We start from the raw sequence: 6,332 nt of genomic DNA, 5'->3' as shown, positions 1-6,332 counted from the left end.
CAAACGTCAATTATGACATTTAATAATATTTGTACACAGTGTCAATAATCTAATTTTTTTTTTTTTTGGATTTTCTGGCCTGGTGTCCATAATCTAATCTAAGAAGCGCAAGCACAGAACATTTTCACTCTTACCAGCGCAAGTACCTAACTTTTTATAGTCTGTTGCTTACGACTTTGATAACTACCTTAGAATATTGACACTATAGACTGAGTCATAATTGTGTGAAAACGTATCAAAACATCGGCACAAGTGTATGGTATATATATACCATTCTTGAGAAGGTAGTGAACTGTGAAGCCGCATAACAACACCATGTTCAATAACCAAGAATGGTCCTTCCAGCACGACTCGGAGCCGGGTCTACGCACTACACAGTCTGGGTTAGAAACGAATGTTTCGGACTTCATCCAGAGCTGAAGACTGCCGCCGCCGCCGCCATCTAGTCCCGATCTTAATCCACTGGATTATGATTTTTGTTGATTTTTAGAGAGTATGATTTGCATTAAACGCTATGATAATTTGGAGTCCCTAAAACAATCCGTACGATTGGTAGTGAAGAAAATAATGACAAATTCAAATTCAAAATCAAATATTTTTATTCAAAATAGGATTTATAATCACTTATTGAACGTCAAAATCTACCACCCATTCAAAAGAGACTGCCTCAGACCTGAGAAGAATGGGCGCAAGAAACTTAGCGGGCTTTTTTTTATATAAAATATGGATTACAATGTAATATCGTACAATGAACATTTATAATTAAAGAGCCTGAGGGTGTTCGCTTTCATCCCAGTCCGTGGTGTCATTAAGAAAATCGTTTATGCTATAATAACCTTTTCCACACAAACGTTTTTTAACAATTCTTTTAAATTTCGTAACACATTTGTTTTGTACATTTTCTGGGATCATATTGTAGAAGCATATACATCGCCCAACAAAAGACTTACTAACTCGACCCAACCGAATAGTAGGCATAACAAGTTTATGTTTGTTCCTCGTGTTAACATTATGAATGTCACAGTTTCTAGAAAATTCCTCAATGTGCTTATGAACATACAAAATATTATCAAAAATGTATTGAGAAGCAACAGTCAAAATGTTTATTTCTTTAAATTTTTCTCTTAATGATTCTTTAGGACCTAGGTTATAAATCGCGCGAATAGCCCTCTTCTGCAGCACAAAGATAGTATTAATATCGGCCGCACTGCCCCATAACAATATACCATAGGACATAATACTAAGAAAATAACTAAAGTATACTAATCTCGCCGTATCTATGTCAGTTAACCGTTTGATTTTCTTAACCGCATATGCTGCAGAACTAAGCCTATTCGCCAATCCTTCAATATGGGGGCCCCACTGCAATTTGGAATCAAGAGTAATGCCAAGAAATATAGCAGATTCCACTGGTTTTACCACCTCTCCATTTAATAAAATATTCGCATCTACATTTTTGACATTTGGCGCGGTGAATTTAATATATTTGGTTTTATGATTATTTAACAATAAGTTATTGGCGCTAAACCAGTACACGATGTCAGATAGAGCATTGTTTACTTCGTCATACAAAACTTGGCTTCGTTTCACTTTGAATATAAGTGAAGTGTCATCCGCAAACAATACCACCTTGTGTTTTTTTTCTACAAGGTTAGGTAGATCATTTATATAAATTAGGAAGAGGAAGGGTCCAAGAATAGACCCTTGTGGTACCCCCATACCGAGAGGAGTCCCAGGAGATCTCCTGCCATTCACCTCGACCCTCTGAATCCTATTATTTAAATATGAGATCAGAATATCGAGTGCAGATCCTCTTATACCATAGTGGCATAGCTTCCTGACCAGCGTTGAATGTTGAACACAATCATAAACAATATTTATATGCATGTTTGAGAAAAGTATTGTGTGGTTTTATGAAACCACAGTAAAAGTGATTTTTTTTTTTACATTAAAAAAAAATAAATTTTTTTGGTATAATATTCCGTTAAGGGTATAAAAATCGCTTTATCAATCTTAATTTTATACTTGGAAAATTGGAATGATAATGGGAAATAATAAAATAAGACTAAGTCTCTACTACTAATATTTTTATTGAACTCTGTGTTAGGCCTGGTTAAAAATATTGATTGAAAAGGATTACATTAAACACTGACAAAAACAAACAAAATAGCGTGGAGCACTGGCTTAAATGAGTAATATACACCACACGGTCAGCTGCTGCGAACTATAGGCGCCGCCCGACCGTCACGCGACATGTAACACACAGACGAAAAAGTTTGAAAGTTTCGTTAGCAATAGTTTTCACAGGAGTAGTCTTAGGTGTTGTCATACTAATATTATAATTAAAATTACCCCTAACGAAAAAAAGAAAAAATCGTGTACTGACAATTATATATTTATTATACCTTTTGTGTTACGCGCTCTCTAATTGTTGAAAATCGCCTATTTACCACGCGACTAAAACGCACGCGCCGCTCGTATCTATGCGTAATAGTATTTATTACATAACATAAACAAAAATAAGTTATATTATGAATGAATGAAATTTCTTTATTCATTTAGGTACAATTTGTATGTAAGCTTATGAAAGTCAAGTTGGATGCCATATTGGTTCAAGAGACTACTAAGAGATTACAAAAGTATCAATAATATTATGTGAAAACTACGGTCAGAACTAATAATGATCAGGAAATATATTTTGTCTCATTTTTTATTTCTATTCGCATTTATTTATTTTCTTTCTTAAATCTAACTTTTTTAATACGTAGTAAAAACTATGTAGTATTTCATTTACCTCATTATGGGGGCTGGATGATCTTGTTACCGGGAGGTCTGCTTGATGTGTTTTTTTTATTATTATTATTTCCTTTAAAGTTAAAGTTATTATATATTTTATTTTATGAAATGCTCACATAATGCCTCTATTTATTCACGGTATGTGTGGATTGATGCATCTACTATAACTCTTGTGTTTATAAGTATTAATTTACTTTTTTTTTCTTTTTTTGACTTACTCATGTAAGCCTTTCAGTTTTTGTCACTTTGCACATATTGTAATTGAAATGATTTGTAAAACAACTAAAATGTATATCTTGACTTAAAAGAGTGGCAATGAGTTTCTTGCTACTTCTTCTCATTAGCTCAACCCTTTACGAAGTGGCGGTAAATTCAATAAGAAACAATATTTATATATATTTATATATATTTTTTGACATTCATTAGTGTCATTTTTGTGACCTACATGAATAAAGTGTTTTTGAATTTGAATTTGAATTTATCTAACACATAATATAATTTTTGTAATAAAAACAAAATACATCGACGTACTTTAAAAAAACATATACATTTACATTTACATATACAAACAATGATATTATAGTATTAAAAGAGGTAGATATGTCACTAGCGCACTGAAACTCAATCGCCTAAATTGAGTCAATTGGTTCCTTTAGTCGTAGTCGCTCTCTCAATACGAAAAGGGGAAAAAACGCGTTTGTTGTTGACAGAATTGCTTACAATTTCATATAGGTACAACATTAAAATACCGTCTTGTGTTATGGGAAGATGCACTAAATACGAAAGTAAAAAAAAAATAATAGAATTACATATCACAGTTCAGAAATCATGAATTATAACATTTTGTTTGATTTCATTATTTATCTAACAAAATAAATATGTCGCCATGACAACGCCGATCGCCCCCAAGCCGATCATAGATTAACGTACAGAAATGACAAAATATTGTTGCTGTCTGTTGCGGGATGATCGAAGTCGAATATTTTAGGAAATTATGTAAAAAAGTCGTTGTTGCAGTGAATTTAATACGAAATGTAATAATTAATAAACAAGTGCGTATATAGGTAGCTGAACTATGAAACTACTAAAACAAGTTTTAGGGTATGTAGCGGATGTAGACAATGAGTGCTATTTGTTTACGTAGGAGTTTTTTCAGTAACACTGTCCCTTTCAGTATATCCCTTGCTAACTGCAGAAGAATCAATGGATCATTTTCTTCTTCTTGTTAGAGCAAAGAAGTACAATTGTTCATTGACTGGCTGGTATGAATCATATGTCACGTATGTTTGGATTTTAGGAGTGACTGCTGGTTTTTCAATGTCAAAAGAAAAACAAAAACTATCTTTATATCTGTTGTATCAGCTGAGGCTGAAAGGTGTGTTTTTATATTATTAATGTGCTATTTTTACCAAACATAGTATATATAACTGTATCTGCTATGTTATTATCAAACTCCTAATAGGTTATGGGCCCAGCACGATTCTTAAAGAGTGCAGATGCAGTAAAAGCGCTAGAGTGTGCGTAAGTATATGTAAGCCGTGATGGCAAATAAAGAGAAGAACAGTAATACCTACGAGCTTCCTACACAGAGTACACACAGAGATATGACGGCTTCTACGAGTGCGGCCGGTTCAGGTCTTCCAGCGATAGAGAAATTAAGTGGAAACAGTAACTACGACAGTTGGAAATTCGATGTTGAGTGCATACTAGTACACGATGACTTATGGAAGTACGTGGAAAGTGTTCCAGCTGATGGAGACGCGGTTGCTAAACGGGGTGATCAACGGGCACGCACCAAGATCTGCCTACTGATAGAGAAACAGTGTAAGGTACACGTTCGCAAAGCTACGACGGCGTATGCAACCTGAAACAATTTAAAAATCGCTTACGAGGACAAGGGTCTCAACAACAGATGCAGACTGTTGTCGAGGCTGGTGAGCCTTAAACTTGATATGTTTAATTCGATAACTGAATACGTAACATAGATAATGCGAGTAGCTAATCAACTCTCAGATATGGGTAAAGAGATTGATGACGAATTATTAGCAGCACTGATGCTACAGGGGCTACCAGAGGAGTATACAGCCGTGAGGTTGGCGTTACAGAATACCAACACGGAGCTAACAACTGATTTTATAAAAACGAAACTGCTGCAACTAGATGGCACCAAAGTTTGCGCAATCCAGGGTGTTGCAGGCCCAAGTTCGGCACTTGTTCAGAGGAATAAGCAAAAGAAGACGGTGAAGTGCTTTATTTGCGAGGGACCGCATAAAGCCTGTGATTGTCCACATAATCCTCGGCAGTCGAAGACCAGTCATATGGCGACGGCGACGGCACTGAGCACTGGGAATCAAGAGAAATCTCATCTCGATGTATGGATTCTAGATTCTGGAGCGTCAGCACATATGATTTTGTAAAGATTGACAAGAAGGTGGAAGTATGCTGTGCAAAAGGTGGTATAGTATATGGATAAGGTTTTGATAATGTAGAGAATGCTACGCTTGACGTCATTGTCAAGTCTGACTGATCGTTGTCATGTATGTACCAGATCTTGCTTCTAACTTGTTGAGTGTGAGTTGCATTGTAAATAAGTATAAGGTTGTCGTTTTTTCTAAAAATGGTTTTAAGATTTATAATGCAAGTGAGTGTTCAATTAAAGGTAATCCATGTGTGACAGAAGTGCTTGACAGAGGTGTCTATAAAATTAGACAATGTTTACAGGCAACTGCTCTAGCTGCTACGAAAAACAATGAAATGGAGCTATGGCATAAAAGGATGGCACACCTAGGAGTACGTAACCTAACTTTATTAAGAGACAAACTGGCGATTGGGGTGAGTTTTAAAAATACTTCTAATTGTAAATTAGAATGTGTAGCCTGTCTGATGGGCAAGCAAATAAGAAAACCATTTATACGCAACAAGGCTACAAGGGCGAGAGAGCTCTTAGAGTTGGTACACTCTGACATTTGTGGACCGGTGAGTGAGAAGTCCACAGGTACTTCATAACATTTATCGATGATTTTGCCTGAAAGACGTTCGTCTATTTTCTTAGTGCGAAAAGTGAAGCCTTTGAAAAATTAAAGCAATTTAAGAGTTTTGCGGAGACACAAACAGGGAAGAGGTTGAAAGTGTTGAGAACTGACAACGGCGGTGAATACGTCAACGCTCGAGTTGGCGCATTCCTGAAGGACCATGGAATTAAGCATGAATTAACAATTGCTTATACGCCCGAACAAAACGGAGTAGCCGAACGTGCGAATCGCACGATAGCAGAGAAGGCAAGATCGATGCTAACGGAAGCTGGACTATCTACTCGGTACTGGGCAGAGGCGATCAATACCTCAGTCTACTTGAAGAATAGGAGCCCAACTTTAGCTGTAAGAGAATTTTTCGGATGTAAGGCGTACATGCACATTCCAGATCAGAAGAGAACAAAATGGGATCCGAAAAGCTTGGATATGATCTTCGTGGGTTATTGTGAAGAGTCAAAAGGATATAGACTCAGATCCTTCAAAAGATCAACTTCACAGAGCTCG

The sequence above is a fragment of the Leptidea sinapis genome, chromosome 1 (genome assembly GCF_905404315.1).
Source record: "Leptidea sinapis chromosome 1, ilLepSina1.1, whole genome shotgun sequence".
Lineage (NCBI taxonomy): Eukaryota > Metazoa > Arthropoda > Insecta > Lepidoptera > Pieridae > Leptidea > Leptidea sinapis.
Note: the sequence above shows the minus strand (reverse complement) of the source record.